General features: G+C 40.9%; 1 protein-coding gene and 1 long non-coding RNA gene across 2 annotated transcripts in view; both read left to right on the plus strand.

Moving 5' to 3' along the window:
* Positions 1-5224, plus strand: part of LOC120100003 (40S ribosomal protein S12-like) — a 673396-nt gene extending 668172 nt beyond the window's left edge. The window contains exon 2 of the mRNA XM_063280176.1: positions 3036-5224. The gene's annotated coding sequence lies outside the window, so the exon portion shown is untranslated. The remainder of the gene's footprint in view (positions 1-3035) is intronic.
* A 4822-nt stretch (positions 5225-10046) lies between these two features.
* Positions 10047-15280, plus strand: LOC120098082 (uncharacterized). The gene is made up of 2 exons (XR_005495992.2): positions 10047-10191; positions 14032-15280. It is a non-coding gene; the product is annotated as an uncharacterized LOC120098082 (long non-coding RNA).
* Positions 15281-27542: the final 12262 nt, after the last annotated feature.

Here is a 27542-nt window from a genome sequence, read left to right on the forward strand (position 1 = left end):
GTTCTCCTCAGCAGGTGAACTCTGGTATCTCCAACGTCTTGAGGTCTCAACCTTCAAGGGGAGGGGAATGGAGAGGGAGAGGGAGGAAGAGAGGGAGGAGGGAGGAAGGGAAAGAGGAAGGAGAGAAGGAGGAAGCAGAGAGAGAGGGAGAGAAAGGGAGGGAGGGAGAGAAGGAGGGAGGGAAGGAGGGAGGGAAGGAGGAAGGGATGGAGGGAGGGGATGATTCCATTCACAATTAAGACTGGTCTTTCCACATTAGGTAATGATTTACCTGTGAAGAAAAAGGTCCACCTTCTCATCCCCTCCTTTCCCAACCTAATAGCTGGCTGATTGTGCTCAGTTCCTAGGAGAGCCCTATCTCAGCACCTTCCAAGTCAACAGCGGCATGCACTCACCCAGTTATTAAAATTATTTTTCTTTACCAGGTCTTTATGTCTTTGTTTCTTCCTTCTTTCCTTCCTTCCTATCTTTCTTTTTTATTTTAGAATTGCCTACATTTTTAAGTTTTTAATGATTTAGTTTTATTTTATGTGCATTAGTGTTTTTGCCTACATGTGTATCTATGTGAGGGTATTGGATCCCCTCAAGTTGGAGCTACAGACAGTTGTGAGCTGACATGTAGGTACTAGGAACTGATGAACCCAAGTTCTCTGGAAGAAGAGTCAGTGCTCTTAACTGCTCAGCCATCCCTACCAATGCTCTCTCTATCAAGCTAAGAGGCAAAAATTTAGGATAGCTGAAAACTCACTTGTATTATTATTATGCCAATTCAGTTTAAGTAGATTTAAAGTTGCACTTCAATTATATCATCCCTATAGTTGAAGAACTAAGCACTAATCAAGGGTAGCCATTGTTCTCCACACACAAGGACCTCTCGGCATGGGTCACTACTGTGTGGTACTATATCACACATAAAAATGTTGGAGCCCACATGTTATATCAAATCATATACTCTTTTTCATTCTGAGCCTCTCCATCATCAACCTCCCTCTTCTTTCCCCTCTCCCTCCTCCTTTTGTGACCTTTTCTCCCTTCCTTTATTGCTTTCCGATGCCCTGTTGCTTGTTTTCATTGTCTCTTATTTTATAAAATTCATTTACTTCCCCCTCTGCTGTCTCCCTGATTTCTTACTCTCTTCTCATAACCATAGAAGTATGAATTTTGGAGTCCAAATCATTTCTCAGCATGAAGAGGAGGAGGAAAGAAGATGAGGAGGAAAAGGAGGAGGAGGAGGAAGAGGAGGATAAAGAGGAGGAAGAGGCGTTGCAGGAGGAAACTCAAAGTTACATACAAATGTGGAAGAAAACAAGCTGGACTATCACCACAGTCCTATAGCTGGAGCCTAAGTTTATGATCCTAAGTTTATGAACTCCTGAAGAAATCAACTCTGAGAAAGGCATCAATCTGTGCTCTTTTCCTCTAACTTCTAGAAAATTACCAACAGTTCAACTCCAACTGCCTGTTTTAGAACAATTTTAAATCTGAGCATGATTCCTCTGTGCTTCTAGTTTGGACTGTGAACCAGTCAGCCTCCACTTGCCCTCAGGCTCATGTCATTAACTAGTATTGATTAAGTGTTAGAAAGCAACAGGCATTTTTTTCCCAGAAACTTTCACTAGCAACATGGGATTGATTTATTAAAAATTCAACATCTAGTATTCTATAATTTATCATTTCCCTTATTTTAATATCTAATCTAGCCAATAAGTAAAATTCCTTGGCAGAAATGTCCCTAACTATCGTGATAAAAATTTAATTTTGTAGAATAGTAATGACATGCTCTAATGTAAGTGTAGATTAGAGCCTTTCTTAATATTGTACAAATGGTATAACCTTAATTATTTAAGGTCTAAATATCCCCTGTCACCAGCAGACTAAGAAGCCTTTCATTTCTCCTTTTTTTTTTTAACCCCAGTGTGGCTTTGATTTCTAGAAGCTTCTGCACTTGCCAGTAGCAAGGAGGAGACGATTTAACTACCAAGAAATTCAGGTCAACATTGCTGAAGCTTTTCTGTTCATGTTCTTCAATCTGGACAAAGGACTCTTATCTCCCATCAGAGAAGCAGCTCAAAAGGAGGGAGAAGAATTGGGTGCCTATTTGCTACTGGTGAAGGTGGACTTTTTTTTTTTCTTTTCCCAATAAGCCCCGCCCATAGATGCTCAGGGAGGATGATGGGTAAGGAACTGACCGAGGTTCTTATGAGCTCTGCCAGTTAGTGGCTACCTCCATATTGCCCATGAGGTTGGAGGGCTCAGGTATGAAGCTAAAAAGCTTTCTGATCCTGATTGAGAAAGAAAAAATTCAAGGAGTCGGGGGTGGGGTGGAGAGAACAGATCTTTCCGCAATCGCTTTAATGTTAGGTCTAGGAATTCTCCAAGAAACGCCAGTGATTTCTAGATAAAGTTCCTTTAGATCAGTGACTGAGTAGCTACATTCTTCATATCACTGTTGTCAGGGAGCTGAGTCATTCACACTCCATAGGTCAGACAGCTAACCTTGGACTCTTGTAACTCGGTATGCAGCTCAGAATTCCAGGGATACCGCTAGTGTTAACACATGAGACTCCCAGACCTGATACCTTCAGGACATTTCTCTATTTCAGCCTCTGACTATTGAAGCAAAGAGGATCCTAAGAGTCTACAGAGCCATTTCTAGAATTCCTGCCCCAATCGAAGAAAATAGGAAGCAGATGCAATGTTGACTCTGTGTTTATATCACCTCACACACACAAAAGGAGGTTTTTCTGATTAAAAGAACCAACTACTTGACTTTGGGTTAATCAAAAGAGATTACACAGATTCTTATCATGAGAACAGTTTCCCAGGCTCTGGCGGAAGAAAACGTTGGAGGCGTTTGAGGTGCAGTTGCCAGCACAGAAGATAAAAGGGTTATTCAAAGTCTGAAGGAAAGATCCAGAAGGCTAAGACTGGAGTACAGCTGACCATTAGCAGAACATAGATGTCAGTCCTACAACCTCAAAGAATGGAATTCTACCACTGTATGTGAATTCCCTCCCCCAAAGCATCCAGATTAGAAGGTGACTCAGCTGACACCTTGATTTGAGATTTATAAGACCTTCATAACTCAGCTCCTCCCTGTTCCAGAGACAGCCGCATCTTCTCGTGCAGTACCAGCCTCGTCTCATAGACAAGATGGTGAAGGTCAGTGTGAATGGATTTGGCAGTATTGGGCACCTGGCTACCAGGGCTGCCTTCTCTTCTGCATCTGGCAAAGTGGAGATTGTTGCCATCAACGACCCCTTCATTGACCTCAACTACATGGTCTACATGTTCCAGTATGACTCTACCCATGGCAAGTTCAATGGCACAGTCAAGGCTGAGAATGCGAAGCTTGTTATCAACAGGAAGCCCATCACCATCTTCCAGGAGCGAGATCCCACTAACATCAAATGGGGTGACGCTGGTGCTGAGTATGTCGTGTAGTCTACTGGTGTCTTCACCACCATGGATAAGGCTGGGGCCAAAAGGGTCATCATCTCCACCCCTTCAGCCGATGCCCCCATGTTTGTGATGGGCGTGAATCACAAGAAATATGACAACTCCCTCAAGATTGTCAGCAGTGCATCCTGCACCACCAACTGCTTAGCCCCCCTGGCCAAGGTCATCCATGACAACTTTGGCATCATGGAAGGGCTCATGACTACAGTCCATGCCATCACTGCCACTCAGAAGACTGTGGATGGCCCCTCTGGAAAGCTGTGGCGTGATGGCCGTGGGGTAGCCCAGAACATCATCCCTCCATCCACTGGTGCTGCCAAGGCTGTGGACAAGGTCATCCCAGAGCTGAACGGGAAGCTCACTGGCATGGCCTTCCGTGTTCCTACTCACCATGTATCCATTGTGGATCTGACATGCTGCCTGGAGAAACCTGCCAAGTGTGATGACATCAAGAAGGTGGTGAATCAGGCGTCTGAGGGTCCACTAAAGGGCATCCTGGGCTACACTGAGGTCCAGGTTGTCTCCTGTGACTTCAACAGCAACTCCCACTCTTCCACCTTTGATGCTGGGGCTGGCATTGCTCTCAATGACAACTTTGTAAAGCTCATTTCCTGGTATGACAACGAATATGGCTACAGCAACAGGGTGGTGGACCTCATGGCCTACATGGCCTCCAAGGAGTAAGAAACCCTGGACCACCCACCCCAGCCCAGCAAGGATTCTGAGAGCAAGAGAGAGGCCCTCAGTTGCTGAGGAGTCCCCATCCCAACTCAGCACCCAACACTGAGCACCTCCCTCACAATTCCATCCCAGACCCCCATAATAAGAGGAGGGGCCTGGGGAGCCCTCCTTTCTCTCTTGAATACCATCAATAAAGTTCGCTGCACGCCCCCCCCCCAAAAAAAAGACCTTCATATCTCATCCAAGCTCGGCCAGACTTCTGTCTTACAAAAGTTTAAATTATTACATCTGAAGCTCATTGCATTGGTAGTAATGTGTTTTGCAGCAATAGAACTAAAAGAAGTGACATTTAAAAAGCATCATTTAAGAAAAGCAACCCCTGAAGATGTAGTGTATGATCCATGCCTAGTGGGAAAAAGCCACAGTGGAAAAAGATAAGGATGGAGTATGTTACCGGGCCAGCTTCTTGTGACTGACACAGTAGAGGAGGGGCCAGAAGAACCTACTATTATACTCTCTCCGGCGGTGTGAATGAGTCTCTTTATCGTCTTTGCCAGGAGATATTTTCGATTTTAAATAATATCTTTTGCTCCATTTTAATTCTCTTGACTCCGTGTTCTCAGGTTTTACATTAATATTGTAATATCTACTCTGAATTGGGGAGCATCTTTTGCTCTTGGCTTGTTTGCTTTTTGAGACAGGATCTTGCCCCACAGCCCAGGCTGGTCTCTAATTCTCAGCTCTCCTGCCTCAGTCTCCCTAGTGCTAGGATCGCAGGCACACATCGCCATCCCAGGCTTTGGCTTAACTTTGTACACTTTGTTCATTTAGAATGAGATAAGTTCGCAGGAAGAAGGTAGTGAACACTTTCTTTTTATAAAAGCACTTAAACTGTTTAATTTGATTGTTACAATTCATGTTTTATATATGTAATATCTATGTTTTATATATTTTATAAACAATATGTTTTTTCTCCTCCTATAATGTTTTCCTGGTGTGTTCTCATTTCAGCTTTTTCTATGGGACATTCCCATTCCCCACTATAGTTCTCATCAATAAAAACAATACTTTCGTTTCTTTAGCAGCTCTTTTGAAGTTCTTTGAGCATTCTCTTTAGCCCGCGGTTCTCTATTTATCCAGATCAAGAGTGAAATGCTATTCTTGACATTATGGGAAATGACAGGGCTGAGATGAAGTCATGGCACCAATAGACACTTATCTGATTAGGCTGAGCTGAAATTAGTTTGTCGTCGATCCCATTTGAAATTACTTGAGACGTGGAATTCATATAATATCCCGGGCATCTCAGAGAGAAATGAAATGGCCTCAGATAATGCAAGCAGAAGTGTTTCTACCTGAATGGAAAGACAAGACTGCTAGAGTTGCCTTCCTTATTGGTTATTCAAGAGAAAGTTGCTGAGAGCCATCAGAGTGGGATGATTTCAAACTGTCTGTAAAAATCAATTCAGTATTGACAGCCCTTCTCTCTTCCTATTCTAACAAACCCCAAAGGAGAATGACTGGTTCAGTTTCCTTCAAGGGACTTCAGCATCTTTCAAATCCCAGAATAACCTCTGAGCCCTGCACATGGTGTCCTGTTCAAGGGCAGATTGGCTGTAGTAAAATATCGACAAGCCCTTCAGCAAGTTTCCCAACTCATCACTGCAGCAACAGCAGCAGCACAGTGAGAGCAGTCTCAAAGATTAGTGTGGAGAGAGAAAACTGATGCTCATGAAGGTAGATCGGGAGAAAGCGCAGTGGCCAATTGTTTGCTTTGTGTTCCTGGATCATTCTCTTTCTCCAATTGCAGAAAGCTTTACAACAGACCTACAGTTTGGTCATGTGACTCTCAGAGGCTTTGAAGAAACATTTACTCTGGCTCTACAGGGCTAGGTTTTAAATACATTTGGACGAGGATGCACCAGTCTGGAAGATTAAAGGTAACAAATGGGACTGCCCATGCCTGGGTTTACAGTAACCTTGCAGCCATATTGCGGTATTGAGACACTGGGAATGCAAATGAACAATGGTCAGACCACGTATAAGAGTGGAACTCTGCTCCACCATCTCTAACAACATGCTCACAGAATCCATCAGCCTGGACAAAGCAACCTGTTGTAAGTCAGCTTCCACAGGAAGCTGCATACCACCATTAGTGGCAATCCCTCTATAGTGGGAAGGACATGACTGATGTAGTCTCTTCAGGATACACAGATGACTTGAAGAGGAAGCCTCATAAAGAAAACTCTGGTGACAATGAAGAAAACAAGCGTGATCTCTTAAATGTTCCATGGAAAGAAAATCAGTGTATAGTGACAGATGTCCCATGGAAGAGGCGATCCAGTGTTCTGCAGCCTCCTTGGGGTATCACGATTCTACCTAGACATTTTCCTTGTTTTATTGACAACATGGGTTAAGAGTTTCCCCAAGGGCCCATGTGCTACCAGTGTAGTAACATTGACAGATAGTAGAATCGTTAAGAGATGGAGCCAAATCCAAGATAAATGAGAGGTTTACGACTGTCAGAAGCACTAATGCTAGGCTCCTAGAGTGAATTAATTCCTGTAAAAATTTATATAATGGAACAAACTCATCCCCAAATTTATTCATTCTCCTATGTTACCACATGATTTTCTTTTCAGATATATCTACAATGTTGCCATTTAACCTGAAGATTTTTCTTCACCAGAGCTAAACAGGTGCCTGACATAGGCACCATGTAGAGCCCCCAGAATAGTGAGCCAAATGAATCTATTTATAAAGTACATGGTTTCTGGCATTTTGCCATAGCAACAGAAAACAGACTAATAAAGTTACTAAACCCCATATTATATTCTTGTTATCTTCAAAGGTGAAACCAACAAACAGAGGTGAAGCATGGACAGCAAGAGCATACAGTATGAGTAGAGAGCTGGGAAAATGTTAGATATTTCAGATAAGAGGAATAAACCAGCATGCTTATAGCACATTAGCTATAATTAATATTATAATCTATGAGAAAGCTGGAGGTTTCCCACATTAGAACTTTAATGTGACATGGATTCCAATGTGCTTCCTGGACCATGCAGTCCCCCATTTTCTAAATGGACACTGCTAATCTATTACATTTTATCCCCAGAAGTTCATTCTTGGCTGGCTTAGTTCAGGTTGTCCCTATGCTCCAACTGCTTATCTCCATCATACAACCCTCGGTTTTCTTCTGTTAGAAGGATAAGTTTACCTTTCTGTCATTGCCTACCTTCTTATCATCTTCTTTTATAAAATATAATTACTCAAGGCTACTTCTCACTGATACCCTGCATCTCCAGCTCCTCTTACAAGGCCTAGCACAATAATATTCTGTGAATCTGTGAGCTTGCCTGTTCTGGATTTGGTCAGTGCTTTGAGAAAACTTGTGGATATGGGCATAATGTTATTGTGCATTGTGTAAATATTTATTCTTGTACTCAAGTGCTGACCTCTGTGCCCCCATACCTGGTAGCAGTCATAATCGGAGAATCTCCTGTCTCAATGTTGTATAAACATTGCTTCCCAATTATTTCCTGATTGGTCAATAAAGAAGCTGATCAACCAATCACTGAGAGAGGGATAATTGGGGAGCAATGTTTACACTACATTGAGACAGGGGATTATGAGAATAAGGATTAGAGCCAGCTATAGGGGCACAGAAATCAGCATTTGAATAGTACAAGAATAATACAAAGAATAGCCTTGATGCAGAACACGATAACATTATGCCTGGCAGGCATTATGTATCCTTTCTAAGGAAGATTCACAGAACATTAATTATTTGGCAGACTCAAATCTTCATTATCAAGAGAAGCCAGAAGACCGCAAATCAACAGGAATCTTCTTAAGTTCTATGAAAACTCAAGACCCTTCTCTTTTGGTGTGATGTTATTGTCCATGGCCCAGACCATCTACCAAGTCACCACCATATCTTTCTTTGAGGGAAACAAGATGCATGACTCTAGCTTGTTGATGTTTGATTTGCTCGATTGTGCATTTTAATTAAGTCGTTAATTTGAGATATGATTGATACCACTGATAATGTGTGTCAATATCTTAACCCAGTTAGACTGCATTCTGCAATTTCTCCCTGATCTGTTTCCCAACCTTATTTTCCTTCTTATTGTCAATTAATTGTTTTCATAATAATAACTAAGTAATTCATTTTCCTCTTTAAAATATCTTCTTCAAACAATAGTGTTCACTGGCTCTTTTACTGGATGGTTGACCATTTGTTTATTGATATAAGAGCTGTTCATATACTAAGAATTTTGATCATATATCATGTATATTCCCAAGTTTTCCCCTTATTTTGTTAGTATTTTGGACTTTATCAACATGAAGGGTAGATAGATAGTCTTCTATCAATATTTTTTTGTTTTAGATTTTGATGACATGTTTAGAAAGATTCTCTCATCCACCGAGATCAATTATAAATATCCACTAATTTCCCCCAAAGAATCCCAGACACAATTTTAGGTAAATGTAGGACTTCTGTGTGTGTACATTTTAACATTTGGTCAATGAAAACTTTACAAATGCTAACTAGAAATGTACTTAATTCACATTAAAATCAACATGAGCAATGATGATTTCCTACAGTACTTTGCTGTGTCAGTAAGGTCTCCTTCATACTGGTTCACTCCAGCTAAATAATGCCTCCATCACTCACAGCTAGCACAGTCACAGAAGTAGCCATCAAATACAAATGTCCATTCCAACATATGCAAGAATTCTCAAGCCCATGAGAAGTCCAAGAGGACCAATAAGTCAGGGGAATCAAACATGAGGGGAAAAATTGCATATAGAGGTGCCAAGGCTTCATTCATGGACTTTCTTTTGCCCTAGACCAGGTCAGAGTGATACTAGCTTTAAGCAGCAACAGTTTCAGGAAACACATATGCTACCTAAAAATTAACAAGTTTGGAAGGACTAAAAAGACAAAAAACTACTCATTGTTCTCAAAACATGCACTTGTGGGGAAGTCGGCTTTTAGGGCTCTTATCACAAATAAAACAGAAGCACCTACTTAACTTTCATAATTGTAATTTATGAACTGAATGGGAGGGAAAGAGTAATCAAAGCGATTTGTATCTAAGTTCATCTGAAATATATCCTCCCCTCCCAAAGACTGGTACTCTGTCTCTAAATGTGAGGGTTTGAATGAGAACGCCCCATTATGCTTGAATACTTGGTCCCCAGCTGGTGGAAGTGTTTGTGAAGGACCAGGAGGTGTGGCCTTGTTGGACGAGGTGAGTCAGTTGGGGTGGGCTTTGAAGTTTCAATTATGCTGGCCATTCCCAGTGTCTTTTTCTGTCTTAAGCTCATGGATCAAGATGTGAGTTCGCAGCTATGGCTCCAGAATCACCCCTACTTGTCTGCTGCCATGTACCCCATCATAATGGCCATGAACTCTACTACCCTCTAGAACTATAGTTCCAATTTAAATGCTGTCTTTTGTAAGTTGCCTTGGTCATAGTGTTTTGCCACAGCAATAAAGAACAATTAAAACGCAGTGTATATATACATATATATACATACATATATATACATATATATATATGTATACATATATATATAAAATCTTTGGGGATGGAGAAGTGCCTCAGTGGTTAAGTGACTGACTGCTCTTCCAGATGAGTTCAATTTCCAGCCCTCACAGGCCAGCTTATAACTGTAACTCCCGGATCTGACACCCTCACACAGACATACATCCAGGAAAAACACCAATGCACATAAAATAAAGATAAATCATATAAAAGAGAAAAATTATCTTTGATTAAAATCTAAAATCTGTTACTATAAAACATCAACAAAAAAGAATCAACTGGTCTTAATTTTCCAAAAAAAAATAAATTGATGATAACAAATTTAATATTCTTACAGAGTGACTTTTTTTAAAGAAATTGATTTAAAATTAAGGATGCAGGTGTTTGAGGATGCCCTGTTTTGAACAAACAATGCAATAAAATGCTTGGCTTTGGATTTTTCCAGGTGTTCTGTGAGAAAAGGCAAAGGGGGAAGCTTCCTGGGGATTTAAAGGTAAGAAAATAAAAAGTTAGGGGCTGGGGATTTAGCTCAGTGATAGAGCGCTTACCTAGGAAGCGCAAGGCCCTGGGTTCCGTCCCCAGCTCCGAAAAAAAGAACCAAAAAATAAATAAATAAATAAATAAATAAATAAATAAATAAATAAATAAAAATAAAAAGTGAAACTTTAGAAAATCAAAACCGGTTTGACCAAGGACACAGCTGGAAAGGGGCATAATTAGGACCAGATATAAGGCTTTGGGATCCTACTTTTAATCTGTCTTCTGTTTATTTTGCTTTCTATCAAGTTATCAGTTGCTAGGGTTTTGATACTGAGGATCAGTAATCAGCAGGCCACAAATGTCTGCAATGGTTTGTTATCAGTGGAACACGAAGAAGGTAAGACTGGGATAAGGAAAACCACAGGCATGTTCTAATCCTTCTATTTCATCTGGCTTCGAGACAAAAAGGAGAAGACAAGGTGCAAAGCAAAACTGATGTGTGACACCTAGGTCCTAGAAGAAGCTATCTCAGATTTCAAACAAAAACAAAAGTCAGCCCTTTGCTCTCTGGGAAGCATGCAGGTTTCAGACCTCAGTGGAAGACAGTAGGCTCTGTTACAAATTCAAGCCCCATCTTAGATAATTTGTTGTTCTGCCAGTGGGTTAAGGTGTTTCCCAAACTCCAATTTCCTCCTCTAGAAAATAGGAAAAATGAAGGAAATAAGGCAACCACCATTTAGCACTGCTAAGGACGAGCGTGAGTGGTGTGGAGGGAGCATTTGGTGTAGTGCTGGACACATGCTAAGCAGAGCGATCTTTCTCACTGTGGTTTTTAATCACAATGAGAAAGAGTGAGACAGTTCCAAGAGGTGCATCTATATCTTTCCACTCCAGAGCTGGGCATTTCTTCCTTATGTGTCTTTGCTCTTGGATCAGAGAATAAATTCTGATAATCACAGAATTTAGAGACAAAGGAAGTCAGACTTGAATATGCTGTATAATTTCCAATCAGTAACTCAATCTCTTTAGACCCATTCCTTATGCCTGAATTGAGTGCATCAATAATCAGGAGTGTTTTGTGGGCTAAATAAAATAGAAGGGTATGAAACAGTATTTTCATAGAACCCCCCTCCCCCCCAAAAAAACCCTCTGTAGACTCTAAAACTCCACAGGATCCAAATGTAATTACTTAGTCTAACTACAAAGGTGTGGCCATATTGTTGTTTCAACTGCCACCACTGCCAATACTGCCACCATGACTATTTTTCAAGGCTCACTTTCCACATACCCATTGCTTAGAGGGCAACTACAGGCTTCCTTATTTTGACAGACATGGGTAACAGATGAGAAACCTTCCTTTACTCATCATCCTTAATTACCCAGGGTTCGGAACCATGCTGACTTCAGCTCTATGCGCTACTCAGAGGCTTTCAGAGGCTGAGCAAGGAACCTGTCTGACATCTCTAAGGTTACAACCCACCCCTCACTGCCGTCTTCATAATCATAGCACAGGCATCTACATCAGTAAGGGACTCTGAAAACAGCTCAGATTGCGTTGCAAAAAGCCCCTTTGTCAGGAATAGGTTTTTATTTAAGTCAGCAATAGATAACAACTGGAAGTTTTTAAGTCTAGAGTTGATACAGTAATTTTTCTATATTAGAAAAGTCCTCTTGGAAGGTGTATAAACGTTAAGAGGAATCTAAGCCTGGAGGTACAATGTGTATAATTAACATTTTCAAGAAAAAGAAAGAGTAATATTAGAATTATGCCTTTTAAAGATGGCAAGCATCAAATAGTCTGTTAAATATGACTAACGTTTGTGATCAATTATATGATTAACATGTACTATTAAAACAAAATGAAAAGGCACAGGGAAAAACAAAGTAGGAGAATCAATTATCCACAACCTACCTCTAAGAAAGAGACATGATTTATGTTTTGGTAGGTATGTATACTTTCAGCCATTTAGCCTAATGCATAATACATATGTATGTATGTATGTGTATGTATGTATGTGTGTGTGTGTGTGTGTGTGTATATATATATATATATATATATATATATATATATATATATATATATATATATATATAGAGAGAGAGAGAGAGAGAGAGAGAGAGAGAGGGAGGGAGAGAGAGGGAGAGAGGTGGGTTAGAAAACTTAGACATGAAAATAAATAAATGACTTAAAAACTTGGGGAAGGAGGGATGAAGGTTAGAACTACATCTGTAAGAAGGAGTTTTCACGGGAATTCATACGAAGTAATTTTTCATGTTACTAGGATAAAAAAAATTTCCCTGACAAAAGCCTCTTCAAGGGGAAGAATTTACTTTGATTCACAGTTCAAGGGTGTACTCAGCCATGGAGGGTATTGCAGGGGGTTGTTAATCACACCGTGAACCCCAAGATTGTGTTGTGTATTAGAAAAATCTGTTTCTAGTTGTGGTACGCCTCAGCCCTAGAACATACCTTTAATTCAAGAGCCTTCTATTCATTGTAAACAGGATTAAACAAAGTCAACCATAGGTCAAAAGGCAGAACAAACAAGTAGTTGACAGAGGGTGAACATGAAGAAAAGTCACACAGAGTGAGAGGGAATCAGGACAGATAGAGACACACACACACACAGGAAGTAGAATGGAGGGACACTCAGTTTGAGGGATTTTGAGATAGTGTGGAACAGGAGAACTTCCTTGTCCTTTTGAGGCATTCACTGGCTGTGGAGGAAGGTCAGCTGGGTGCTTTCTCTGCCTCTCTGAGCTAGCAGGCTTCCACCCCAGTATCTGCCTCCCAAGTCTTCACTGACAAAATCAAATGTTTGAGATTTTATTTAAAAACAACAGGAGAGGAAATTCTGTAACAGAATCGTGAGACAGCTGATCTTACTGCATCCATAGCTAGGGAGCAAAGAACAATGAAAGCTGACACTCACATCCCCCTTTTTATACATTCCAAGACAGAGAACATCACTACTCTCCCATAGGGTGGGGCTTCCCATTCAGGTCATTCAATCAACAAAATCCTTCATGGTCTAAAGAATCTAAGCAATATACCACAGATGTGCTTGTCTAGCAGGTAATCCCAGATCTCATTGAGTATTAACCATCACCGGATTTGAAACTATAGTCCAAAGTTGGTAAGTGAAATTCTTCAGAAGAACCAAAGGGTAGCTATGAAGAATGGCCTAGGGCTGGGAACAGAGTATGCAGTGGTCGACGTTGAATTTAAAAAAATATGCTGAGGAGCTGAAGACTTACTGGTCAAGAGCATTTGCTGCTCTTTCAGAGGACTGGAGTTTGTTTCCTAGCGCTGGCATCTAGGGCTAGTATCTCCGGCTCCTGGGGATCTGGCACCCTCTTGTGGCCTCCAAAAGTGCCGTGCCTACATGGCCTCTAAGACCATGTACAAACAATAAAAAGGTTTTTAAAATAACTAGAGCTACCTGTCACATATTAAACGACCTCTGCTCTTCAAAATAGACAAATCAACCATTCAGCTACAGTTGGCCATCATAGTGAATTTAGAATATTTACTTCATTAAAAAAATAGTCCTCCTCCTTCCCTTAGCCTTTGCCCTCCAACTTCCCTCATTGCCCCAACTTTAAGTAACTTCTATTCAACTCTTTGTTTAAGTAGATTTATATATTCTGGCTTCTTGATATAGAAAGAATCACCACATATAAGTCTTTATAACTATCCTTTTTACTTAGTAAAGTATTTTCAAAGTTTATCCATGTGATAGCATAATACTTTTAACTTTTCTATGCCAGTGTGTCTGATTTTGTATGTTACATTGCTGTTTATTGCTTTTGAAATATAAAGAAAAAGTCTCTCTTCCCCTGCCCACTCCAGAGACAGCCACACCTCCTCATGCAGTGCCAGCATCATCCCTGAGACAGGATGGTGGAGGTTGGAGTGAATGGATTCAGCCATATTGTGAACCTGGTTACCAAGACTACCTTCAACTCTGGCAGAGTGAAAGGTGTTGCCATCAGTGACCTCTTCATTGACCTCAACTACATGGTCTCTATGTTCCGGTATAACTCTACTCATGCCAAGATCCATGGCAGTCAAGGCTGAGCATAGGGAATTTGTCCTCAATGGAGCAAGATCCCACCAGCCTTAAACGGGGTGTTACTGCTGCCAAGAATACTGTGGAGTCTACTGGTGTCTTCACCAGCTTGGAGAAGATTAGGACCCACTTGAAGGGTGGTGTCAAAGGCTCATCACCTCTGCCTGTTTTGCTGAAGTCCCCATGCATGTGATGGGTGTGAACCCTGAGAAGTATGACAACTCACTCAAGATTGTCAGCAGTGCTTCATGCACCAACTGCTTAGCTTTCCTGGCCAAGGTCATCCATGACAACTTTGGCATTGTGGAAGGACTCATGACCATACTCCATGCCATCACCAGTAGCCAGAAGACTGTAGACTACCCCCTGGAAACCTGTGGCATGGTAGCCAAGGGGCTGCCCAGGACTTCATCTCAGCATTCACTGGTGCTACCAAGGCTGTAGACAAAGCCATTGCAGAACTGAATGGGAAGCTCACTGGTATGGCCTTCTGGCCTGTGTGTCTATCCCCAGTATGTTTACAGTGGATCTGACATGCTCCCTGGAGAAAGCTGGTTGTGAAGCAGTCTTCAGAGAGCCCACTAAAGGGCATTCTGGGCTACACTGAGGACCAAGTTATCTCCTGTGATTCTTCCAGTTCTACTGCTTGAGTTGGCATTACTTTTAATGACAACTTCATAAATACCATTTTCTGATAGGACAACAGATACAGCTTAGCTATAGCAACCTGGTGGTGAACCCCATGGCCTACGTAGCCTCCAAGGAGTAAGAATTCCTGTACCACATGTCCCAGCAACAGCATGAGAGGAAGAGCGAGACCCGTAGCTGCTGAAGGAGTTTCTGCCCCAACTCAGTCCTCAACACTAAGCATTTCTCCTCACAGTTTCCATCCCAGATCCCCAGAAGAAAGAAAGTGGCTTTGGGAACACTACTTTCTTGAATGCCATCAATAAAGCTCTGTGTACCCTTCCAATATATATGTCTAAGTCAAATATATTTTATTCACATTAATAAATATCAACAGAATAATGTTTTTTGTAATTTTTACTTTAAATTGTGTGCCAATTAGCTTGTCTTATGACAGGCATTGTTGGAAGCATTTCTAGTATTATCTTAGCTAATAAGTACAATAAATCCTTGAAATATTACACTCGTTTTATACAAGAAGAAACTGTAGTGGTTTTTAGACGAGATCACAGAATCATAGGGCCTTTATTGGAAGTCAGATATCTGCTTCTAAAGCCTTCATTCCTCAGAACAGCAAACAGAGACTCCTTCACTCTGGGGATACAAACCTCAATCAGCAACTCAGCAACACAGAGCACCTCATCTTTACACAGTGTGAATAATTTAAAAATTAAAGACTGCCAGAGAGAGAGAGAGAGAGAGAGAGAGAGAGAGAGAGAGAGAGAGAGAGAGAGAGAGAGAGATTACTAGTGATTCCAGACTACAGAAGAATTCATTACAAGTTGTCTCAGCTTTCCTCTGAGACTTGGTTCAGCATGATGGCTGAGTGACTTGCCACCTGGCTTTGCCTAAGGCTGTGACCTAATGCAAGATACCCTTACATTATTACAGCTGCTCCTTTGCAAACTGCGAGACATTAGAAAATCAAGTCACCTTTCCTGGTCGCAGAGAGTCATGCTTGGGCACACTAACTCTTCAGCAGACAGGAATATTTGCAGATATGGAAAGTCCTCCCATTTACACAAACTGGAGCCAATGAATCAAAATACTTAGCTGTTCTGTATTTGCATTCGTTATTGATACGTGTTGTTTCTGTTAAGACTTCCTTTTCTGAAGGACTAGTTCAGACTAAAGAATGGGCCACTGTTCCTATGTGACTCTATATGGCAAAAGAACCATATTCAGGGGTAAAATGAAGCCATGTGTGATGGTTCCTGCTTCCTTCTTGTAAATCGCGATGTTTTCTTTTTCTTTCTTTGCATTTTTCTACTTCGGATTGAACCTAGGGCCTTGTGTGTTGCAGGAAAGCACTGAGCTATGTCTTTAGTCCTAAGCTTTTCCTTTTAATGGTAAAGAATTAAAACACACAATCATATTTCCTCTTCCTTGCATGTGTTCATCATAATAAATTATGTGTGACCTACAAAAGTTGTTCATTTATAGGCACTTTTTTATTGTTTGATGGATTTTCATGACCACATAGCCAATTCTCTTTCAAAAGCAAAATGAAGTGATAATAAATAATAATTTCAGCAATTACGTATCTGTTTCTTTTCACAGAAAAGCTGAGAATCTCATAGGCTTCAAGGTTATTTTTCTTCCAATTGATTTCTAGTAAGACCTGGAAATGAGCAATGAAAGGCTGAATTATTAAATCCTGGTTCATTACCAGTGTGTGGTGAAATTGTCACTGCTGAGAAATGCTCAAAGGACATAATTTATATATAAACTGACACTTAGAGAACCAAGGCAGAGGAGGCAATCACTCAGATTACACATGAAGGGCGCAAGAGAGATGTCTCAGCCAGTAACATGCTTGATGTTCAAGCATTGAGACCCAACTTAGGATCCACATCACCCGTGTGAAAGGGCAGAAGTATCAGTGTGTGTCCTTAATCCCAGTGCTGGGCAGGCAGGAATATGAGGATCCTTTGAGCTTGCTGCTGGCCAGGCAGTCTAGTCAATTATTGAGCTTCAAGTTCAGTGAGAGACCCCATTCAAAAAGTCAGGTCTGCTCTTTTCATAATAGCCAGAAATTGGGCGAGGGGAGTTGTCTGAAGAAATGGATCAGTGGTTGTGAGCACTTGTTCTTCCTGAGGAGCTGGGTTCAATTCCCACCACCCACATGGCAGCTCATAACTGTCCATGGCTCTAGTTCCTGTGTGAGGGATCCCCCACGTCCTCACACAGCTAGGCATGTAGGCAAAACACCAATGCACATAAAATAAAAATAAATAATAGCCAGAAATGGTAAACAACTTAGATATCCCTCAGCAGAAGAATGGATAGATGAAATGTGGTTCAGTTATACAATGGATTACCACCTAGCCATTAAAATAATAAGTATTTCAGGGTGGAACGAGATAAAAACATCCCGAGTGAGGTAACGCAGACCCAGGAAGCCATGCATGGTATGTATTCACTTACATGCGGATACTAGCTATTAAGTCAGTGATAACCAAGCTACGGTCTATTTAGCCACAGCGGCTAGATATCGAGTAATGGGCTGAGAGGACACATCTTCCTAGGAAAGGGAAACAGAATAGTTATGGATAGATGGGGGCCAGGGGAGGGGTGGATACCGGTATAGGAGGATCAAATGAGGATGGGGAGGGACAAGGAGGGTGAGGGGCAGAATAGAGAGAGAGACTGCTAAACTTAAGGGTCCTTTGAGGGGTAGTACAAAAACAGAGTAGAGGATTCACAAAATACATTCATATATGAAAGCAATCTAACTGAAATTGCCAAATAGTGGAGGAGAGAGATCCCCAACTGGACAACTCTTGTCACTAAATGAAGCTTTTAGTACCAGGATTGAGTCATATCTGAGTTTTTGGTTGGTCAAAGGGGTCTCATGGAAACCACCACATAACCAAGGCTGTTGCTGCAACTGTAGGTTTCTTTCCAAAACCAGAAGGCACATCCCCATTGTTGAATGCAACACCTACATAACTCATTGAGCTTCAGGGAGTTGAGCCGGTGTCTGCATAGAGCCCTCACCCCAACATTTACACCCCAACAGCTATAATGGTGTGCTTCCTGCAAGACATGCTAGGACAATGGTGGCCCTCATGTATAACTAACCAATATCTGATTTGACTTAAGGTCCATTCCAGGAGATGGAACCCTTACCTAATGTTGCTTGGGTGACCAAGAACCAGAAACTAGATATGCCAGAGGCATAGGATAAAACCGAATACTACTGTTCTTTAAAGGTAGTAATAAAATGACCCTGAATAACATTCCACTATATTCACAGATCAGTGAATTCAGCCATCATCAGAGAAGCTTCCTCCTGTAGCAGAGGGAAATGAATATAGAGAAGTACCGCCAGATGTTATGCAGAGTGTGAGAGATAGTGGAACACTCAGCCCTATATAGAATGTCTCTATCAGATCCCTCCCCTCCAGGCTCAGGGAACCCATGAAAGAAGAAGCAGAGAGAGTGTAAAAGCCAGAGGAGATGGAGGGCACCAAGGAAACAAGGTCACCTAAATCAATATTATCAAAGTTCAGAGGAACTCATAGAGACTGGGGTTTCATGCACAGCGCTTGCATGGGTCTGCATCAGTTCTCTGCATGTATTTTATTTATTTATTTATTTATTTATTTATTTATTTATTTATTTATTTATTTATTTTATATTATTTTATGTATGTTTAGTTTTCTTACAGGATTCCTGAGTGTGCAAACAAGTGGGTCTCTTCGACTCTAGGCCTTCTCTTGGGCTCTTTTCCTTCTGATCTTTGTCTTGTCCAGCTCCAATGTTTTTGTTTTATATTATCTTACTTTATTATTTTCCCTTAGAAGCCTATTTGTTTTCTAATGAAAGACATAAAGGGAGTTGATCTGGATAGGAGGTGAGGAAGGGAGAAATTGGGAGGAATAGAGGGAGGGGAAAGAGGGAGAGAGGGAGGGGGAGAGAAAGAGAGGGAGAGAAGAGAAACATGATTGACATAAGGATGGCTAAAACTGTCTCAAACTTGATGACAGCCAAATGACCATAAAGCCCAGAAGCTCAGCAACCCCTAAGAGTGCTCTCTCTCTCTCTCTCTCTCTCTCTCTCTCTCTCTCTCTCTCTCTCTGTCTCTTTGTCTCTCTGTCTCTGTCTCTCTTACACACACACACACACACACACACACACACTGTATCTCCTATGCAAACTATAAAAAATAAGCAACAGGATATCTTGAAAGTGAGTGGAATGCCTTATGTGTAGGAGGTGGGAGGATAAGAAGTAGGTCACACTGCAGAAGTAGGTCACACTGCTCTCCAGAAGTGATGCTACAAGAAAACAAGACAGTTAATGATGATACAATTAAAAACTTGCCCTCATGGAACTTGGTATTAGTGAAATAATCCTGTAGAATTAGAAACTTCCTCAGACAAATGAAAATTGGAGCAATTTGTCATTATGAATGTTCATCAAGGGGGCAATAAAGTTACACAGACTGAGAATTTGGGTTTGTATAAAGAAAGGATGGGTCTTAGAGAAAGAAAATAGAAAATTAAAATGAATTATGTTCTTATATTTATCTGAAAGAAAAGTACATTTAAAACGATAATACTAGTATTGTATTTGATAATTACCATGCATAGATAAGAGAAATGAATATTAGCAAAGTCTTGAGACACCCTGAGGAGGAACTGGGCTACATTGCTTTGAAGAACTTAGACCAAACACCCTCGAAGCTGGATACTGACATTTGGGCATGAGCTTTGGTTAGTTCAGTGTAGGTATCTTTACACTCTGGGGTGATGACAACTGACACAGTTTAAGGAGGACAGTTGATATGCAGTGAGTTCTGGGTTACACCCATGCATACACACAACTCTATCAGGATTTCACGGGCTTGGAGGCAGAGCCTTTAAAGAGATCAGTAAGTTCAAATCATGAATTCTAAACCAGCATGACTGATGCTCTCATGTGAAGAAGACATTTGGACACATGGATACTGGGTCTGAGTGTACAGAGAGAAGAATCCAACTGAGGGTACAGTAAATAGGCAGCTGCCCGCAAACAAGAAGGCCTTGCTTCTTTTGCTTCCAGAAATATGAAAAAGAAATTTATGCTGTCACACCAAATACCATATTTAGCTTTTTATAAAAAAATATAAAGTATGCTAGAAGGAAAAAAAAGAAAGCAAAACCAAACACCAAAAATAAAATAAAATAAATTCGAAGAAACAGAGCAAACACCAGAGTCACATGTCATGTGGTTGGGGGAGGAATTACACTATGCTGGAATTAGATGGTGTTTGTTATATAGCCCATCTCATAAATACATAAGAAAACACTAAGTAACATACTTATGTTAAAAGAGTAAATGTTTGGTTATGATTCTCTCAGTTATTTTAAAAGATATATAATTATTGACAGTTCTTTCCAGTTCAGTCTCTATACTTTGTTCAGTCTTCCACCTGATAAAAATAACAACGAGGGGTTGGGGATTTAGCTCAGTGGTAGAGCGCTTGCCTAGCAACCACAAGGCCCTGGGTTCGGTCCCCAGCTCTGAAAAAAAAGAAAAAAGAAAAAAAAATAACAACGAATAATCCATTGCAACCAGCTTACATATTTATAACAAATGAATGATCAAGTTTTACAATTATGGTTCTTTTCTTATTGTCTTTGCCATCATAACACGAACAATAAAAGAATAATCATGTTTTCTTTCTCAATAAATATCACTTAATATTTTCCTCACATAAGAAACTACACTTGAATGAATTTGACAACCACCCTAACTTCATAAAAAATAATAGAGCAACTGTAAAATAAGACAGGGTGTGAAAAGTGCCAAAGCTTACTGAGTACAGCGAAGCTTAAGGTTGCAGGAGAGCGCTTCCAACTGGGGCGATCCAAGGCTTCCAGCTAAAGATGACATTTTTTTTAAGTGGCATTTTTTAAGGTGTAATTTTTAAGCTGGCATTTTAGTCCAGTATTTGTTTATTTGGGAAATATTGAAAGTGACTGCTACATTCAGATCAGTGTCACATTCTAGAAGAGAATAACTCAGACCAAATGTTCGCTTGTCTCACTCTCTGATAAAACTTGCAAGCGTGGATATGAGAATAGACGTATATGTGAGTATTTATTTTATTAATACACACATGCATGCGTGTGTGGCCAGCATAAAGTATAAAGTGATGAGAACAACCCTGAAGGATGAGTACATTTCAACAAAATACATAAATCTGTCCAATATCCACTGACAACCTTTCAGAAAAAATTCAGCTGACAAAATGTGGACTTTGGCGTCCTAGTGATCACGCTTCTGGCTAAGCTCCTAGGGGACTTCCTGTATGTTTCCTTATTACGTTTATACATTGTGTTGGTTGTCTTATGCTTACCAGTTATTCCTCATCACTCCTTCCACTAGTCATGCACCCACTTAAGCATTAATGAAGAAGTATTCTACACACTGGCCAAGGAAGGGAGAATGTAGCATCCCACAGTCCAATGGGATTCTGACTTTTGTGTTTATATCCTCCAGTGCCAGCTTGGCCAACCTCATCATTCTATTCAGTGTATATACAAATGCTCATGTGTGGAATGAGGACATTTGGTCCTCCATTACTGTAAGAGGTTTTATTTTGTGTACAGGAAATAGCCAAGTACCCTTGCCTTAACACATGTGTCCCAGAGGATGGGAAGAGGGGACATCCAGGGCCTTGCTAGCTTAGTGATGTTCCAAAGCACACCCCTGCAGTTCCACTGAAAGAAAGGGCAAATTGCATCATTTTATAGACTCCATCACTGAGACGTGTGAGCCTGTTTGGATCCTGGATGTAGCATCCTCCCATTGAGTTCTTTGATTCTCCTATTGAGCACCCATAGTCCTGAATGGCCTCCCAAGCAATTGGAGACGCTGAAGCAGATGTTAGCCTTCATCCAAGCTGATCTGAACCATATGACTCAGCACGCCAAACGGTACTTGAAACAGCAGGTCTGGATGCTTACACAGTAGCAAATAGAAATGTCACAAACCCCTCAGGTGTTTGGAGAAGTCAATCTTCTCTTGCTAAGCATTATTCTTGGGGGCGGGGGGAGTTCTGACCTTGTTCTTGAGTCCTTGGTACTGAAGACATAAGACACCAGGTGATCATGGGATCTAAGATGCTAATTTGGCTCACATTGCCTCAGTGTTGTAAGCAGGGTATACAAGATCAGTTTAATCGGGCTCTAAAAACAAAAACGGCATGTGTGACTCAGACATCCTTCCCACTTACCTGTGCCACAGTGACATGCCTTTTCCTGAGCTTTGCCCTATAGCAGCATGGAGAATTCCCCCAAGACACAAGACTGAACATGTCTAGTTTCATAGTCTTCTGTACCCTGTTGGTACTGTGTTTTAGCATTTTAGCCTACTTGTGGCCTTAAAGAACCAAGTAGAAAGGAGACTCTCCCTGGGAACATTAGATTGCGTGTCTAGTTGTCCACTCAGATTGGAAGCATGACCAGAAGAGAGATTTAAACTGCTCTAAGGATAGCAGCAAGTAGTTTGGTTAGCAGGGACTTTGGTAGATGCATGAAAATTATACAGGAATTAGTTAAATTTAGTAATTGATAATTTAGCAGGAAGAAGGGTGTCATGGTTTGAATGGGAATGGTCCCCATAAACTCATATTTTCAAATTCTTGGTCCCCAGTTGGTAGAACTGTTTGGGAAGGATTAGGAGGTGTGCGCTTGTGGGAGGAGGTATGTCACTGAGGTGGGCTTTGAAGTTTCAGAAAATGTTTGGCCATAATCTCCCCTCTCTCTTTCTCTCTTTCCCTCTCTTTCTCTCCGTCCCTCTCTGCCTTGTGCTTATGGATCAAAACGTAAGCTTTTAGGTACTCCCTCAGCACTGCACTGCTTGCCTACTACCATGCTCCCTGCCAGGAGAGTGAAGGGCTCTAAACCTCTGAGACTGTGAGATAGATTCATTCTTCTATAAGTTGCCTGGGTCATGGTATAACAGCAATAGAAAAGTATCTAATTCAAGAGATAATGAAAAATATATTTGTGTAGGAGTAGATTTATATGAATGCTGACCAAAGGGCATCCATTTCAGAAAAAAAGTTATTAATAATCATCAAAACAAAATGGTGCCCTCATGACTACAGCCATAGTGAACAATAATTATTTAATGGGCTCATGAAGAAAATGAGCAAAAATATTATACCTATCTTCAAAAAATATGGGTTGTACCCGACCCCAGGGTGCTCTAGTTAGTTACACCAGCATGCTTCTTGCTCTGGACTAAAACTCTGAAAGCATCCTCGATTAAGTGTTTTTCTTTATAAGAGTTGCCATGGTTGTGATGTCTTTTCACAGCAATAAAAACCCTAACCAAGGCAGAGAGAGAAAAGAAAAAGGAGACGGGGAGGGCAGGAGGGGGAGAGGGAGAGGGAGAGGATATGTGTGTGAGAGTGACAATATGGTCTATAGTTTTTTTGACTAAAGCTCTCATTTTATCAAAGGGACCAGGAGAATAGGCTTCACATCAGTAGGAGTCACTGTTGGTAATACATGCTTGTCCTTTGAGGCAGCTTTCTTAATAAAACAGAGACCCAAGTGAGGACTAAAAGGCTGAGATGGGCCAGCATCATGTGGTTTGTGGTGTTACACTCCATGATGGATAATCCAAAGCACCAACCAACGCACAATGCTTGTTTTTATAACAAGGGTCAGGTATCTAAGGACCAATAGGAGACGAGTTGGGCTTTTCATTTTGTTTTGTTCTGTTTGTTTTCCACTCCTGCTAATGGATATCTCACTTCTTTTCTCACCAAAATAAGAAAGAGATCTGCTTTGGATTATCTATTGCCAACCAGGGCCCATTATCACATAGTCAGCAGCACTGGCCATTTGAAAATTCTCCTTTAGAAACCAGTTTGGTCTGCTAGCAAGAGCATGCAATTCTATAAACCAATAAAAAGGATCATTGTCTCCAGGAGGTCACTGCAAGAAGCCTGCGTTTCATAGGGTGTATCTGATTGGTGCCTCAGACAGTGTTGTTGGGAGCCTCCCCAAGTTTCTTGAGATTTGCAGTATCTTTTGAACAAATTATAGTCACTGACTTCTTTTTTTTGTAAGCTGGGAGTTGCTGATAGGTTTCCCAATTTTTGCAACTTTTAGTTTCCTAATAATATGTAAACCTCAGGTGATGAATCTTAGAATATTCTTACTTAAAATACAAAGTGAATTGTTTCCCTCAGAGGACCTTAATCAATATATTTAGCACTCATGGAGTTGAGTGTGTATTTGTGTGTGTGTGTGTGTGTGTGTGTGTGTGTGTGTGTGTTTTATGGAGGGGGGGTTGCATGTGTGTTGTGTATGTGTATGCACATGTGCATATATGTGAAGAGGGCAGAGGTCAACGTTTGGTGTCTTTCTTAATTGCTTTCCATTTTATCTTTTGAGGCAGGGTCTCTCAATAAATCTGCCTAGTTGTCCAATAAGCTCCAGCCCTCAGGTCTGTCTCTACCACACACAACCCTTTCCACTGCCATGATTACAAATGAGAGGCACAGTGCCCAGATTTTTATGTGGGTGCTGGAGATCTGACTGGGGTTCTCGTGCTTGTGTGGAAGATGCTTTCCTCCTAAGCCACCTCCGTAGGTCCCCTCTCATAGTATTAATTTGTTTTTAATTCTTCAAATATATCCAACTAATAATTACTCCCAGGAACTGTTCATTGTCGCATAATAAAGAACACAACGGACACAGAGAGGAAGAAAACTGGGCAACTCTGCTCCTTCTTGGCAGTCTGGTGTCAACACCCCCAATCTGAAATCGCTTTATGAATGCTCTAGGAGTGGACAGACTTAGTTTGGCTCCTTTCAGTTCTCCAGACATGCTCAGTAAGCTCCTTTTCTCCAGCTTCACAGCATCGGTCTTCACATCAGTCATGAAGCTCCTCCCCTGCGTCTCAGAGGCCAGATTCGCTCTCCTTCTTCAGGCTTCGCTTACATACTATCACCAAGCAGTCTTTTCTGACAACACTGTCTGAAGCCGTATATACACTTACTCACACTAGTGTTGTGTATATAACTTGGGTTCTGACTTTGTGTCATCTAGTAGGATTTTTATTTGAAAGTCTGTATCTCGACTGTCTCTATCTCTTCATGAGAATGTAAGATCCACAAGAGGGGCTGGCCACCTGTGTCACCATCTGATACCCAGCATCTACCACAGGCTTTAGATTCGAGAACATGCTCAGTAAACCTCGTGGAATAACTAAGTAAAACTGTTTTGAGCCATGTCATCTTAGGGATGAATTTTTAGCTATTTCTACCCATAGTCTCATATGCCATCTTTGCCACTGTTGTTGTTGTTGTGTTTTCAATTCTGATGACTTGGAAGCTGGGGACCACAGAAAGTATAGTGCTTACAATCTATAGACATCAAGTAGAGAAGTAGTCTTTGGCATTCGTTCCTAAATCTCATACTGCACATCTCTATAAAGGTTATACTGCAAGTTAAGAGAATAATTCAACATTTCACAGGGAAAATCCATCATTCTTATAGCTAACTTTGGCCTAATATTAATGTTGATGGGTCTCAGGGGTGGTTTAAAACATGGAACTAGGAGGAAACTGAGAAATAAGGTATTTTTATTACAATATTTCCTCATTGTTTTTTGACAGAGGAACTATACAAAGACCATAGTAGTTTGAATGTGAAATGTTCCCCATAGTGTTGGTTTCCAGTGTATGGTGGAGTTTGAGGAGGTTCAGTCGGTGCAGCCTTGGGGGCCAACTTTGAGATGAAAAGCCTCACCCCACTTCTAGGTTACACCCTGGCTTCCTACTCCTCGTTCCCACATCCTCATTCAAGATGTGAGCCCTCAGCTCCTGGTCCTGATGCTGTGTCCACTCCTTGTTATCTTATCCCTCTGGAACCCTAAGCCAAACTATATTCTCTCTTCCCTAAGTTCCCTTTGATCCTGGCATTTTACCACAGCAACATAAAAAGTAACTAAGAGAGATTCTGACCCCCTCTACAGGAAAATAGAAGAGCTATTAGTCTTTACAATTTAGGTTATGACTTAACGGTTTTCATCTGTCGATTTTGTTTAAAAAATTATTTAGCCACCCGTTTAAAAGACATAATACTAAGAAGTATCCTATGACAATTTGGGATCTTTCATACATGAGAAATGTGTACTGTGTTGTACTAGGAGAGGAAGCTTTCTCTCTACTATTTCTACATGCGAGTCTTGGGTTGACTTTTTCTCTCTAATCATTTCCCACTGTTCTCTCCTAATGATTACAACAGGGGCCCCCTAGGCCTCAGTGTTAAAGAGGACAAAGCAAAGGAAAGGAACATTTGGAACAATAAAATGTCAGGGAAAAGAGTCATCTCTTAGCAACGAAGCCAATCACGTGACTAGTATCTTCATGAATTCTAATATCAGCATAAATTGGTCTTTTAAATCAGCATTATTCGTCCCTTGGTAGCATTTACCTACTTTTTCAGGTTAAATGTAGTTCATGCTCTATGAGATTGCTTACATTGTAGTTTAATGCCCTTTGCACACATTAAACCAATTTCATTTTGATAGTATTTCACCTAGCTTTCCGTTTCCGTTCTCTTTAATGCTGATTGGTGAATAATACTGCTTCTCTTACAGACATAAGCAACCATCAGATCAGTGCCCCTCAGCTTAAAGATGCTAACACGCCCACCTTCATTTTATTCCAACAATTGGTCTAATGAAATGCTGGATGTGTCAACTAAAGGTAACAATACATGGCATTAGCATTCTCAGGCAATTTTGTGGCTTTTTAAAGGTAGTCCTTATACTATACGTGAAGTCTTGTGTTTGCGGACATAAACCTATATACTCAAAGAAAGGTATTTACCAAGCATCCCACATTCAATGCATATCTTTCTAAAAATGTAGCTATTGCTCTTCCTTTTCTCCAAAGCCTACTAAAGTCTATGTGATGGTCTGTATATGCTTGGTCCAGGGAGAGGCTTAGGAGGTGTAACCCTGTTGAAGGAGGTGTGACCTTGTTGGAGTAGGTGTGTTACTGTGGCTGTGGGCTTTAAGATCCTCACCCGAGCTGCCTGGAAGTCAGTCTTCCACTAGCAGCCTTTGGATGAAGATGTAGAACTCTCAGCTCCTCCTGCACCAGGCCTGCCTGGATGCTGCCATGTTCCCACCTTGATGATAATGGACTGAACTCTGAACCTGTAAGCCAGCCCCAATTAAATATTGTCTATATAAGAGTAGCCTTGGTCATAGTGTCTGTCCACAGCAGTAAAACCATAAATAACTAAGAAAGAAGTTGGTACCAGGGACTTGGGTACTTTTGTGATAGGCCTGACCATGCTTCTGTTTGGAAGAATGTAGATTTTAGGATTTTGGATTTAGAAAGCAGCAGAATGCTTTAGGTGGGGCTTAATGGGCCATCCTAGTAGGAATGTGGAAGATGTTGTTCCTGAGGGTGATTTAAATTGTAGAAGCCTGGCTCTAGAGGTTTCAAAGGAGGATATTTTTAATATGTGACCAAGAGATTTTTTTGTGTGATAGTTTTGGTGAAGAATGTGGCTGCTTTTTGCCCTTGTCTGAAGAGACTATCTAAAGCTAAGGTAAAGAGATTTATATTCATTGC

Source organism: Rattus norvegicus, chromosome 1 (genome assembly GCF_036323735.1).
Source record: "Rattus norvegicus strain BN/NHsdMcwi chromosome 1, GRCr8, whole genome shotgun sequence".
Lineage (NCBI taxonomy): Eukaryota > Metazoa > Chordata > Mammalia > Rodentia > Muridae > Rattus > Rattus norvegicus.